The sequence below is a fragment of the Aptenodytes forsteri genome, unplaced genomic scaffold, assembly GCF_000699145.1.
Source record: "Aptenodytes forsteri isolate BGI_AS27 unplaced genomic scaffold, ASM69914v1 Scaffold148, whole genome shotgun sequence".
In the NCBI taxonomy this organism is placed as follows: Eukaryota; Metazoa; Chordata; class Aves; order Sphenisciformes; family Spheniscidae; genus Aptenodytes; species Aptenodytes forsteri.
Window position 1 is genome coordinate 4,608 of NW_008795367.1, and position 271 is coordinate 4,878.

Sequence of the window (271 nt, forward strand, 5' to 3'; positions counted from 1 at the left end):
CCCCCCCACCCTCCCCAGTGTCCCCAGTATAGGCTGGGCTATGGTGACCAGTGTCCCCGGTATAGGCTGCCCCACGGTGACCAGTGTCCCCGGTATAGGCTGCCCCACGGTGACCAGTGTCCCCGGTATAGGCTGCCCCACGGTGACCAGTGTCCCCGGTATAGGCTGGGCTATGGTGACCGGTGTCCCCAGTATAGGCTGCCCCATGGTGACCAGTGTCCCCAGTATAGGCTGCCCCATGGTGACCGGTGTCCCCAGCATAGGCTGGTCC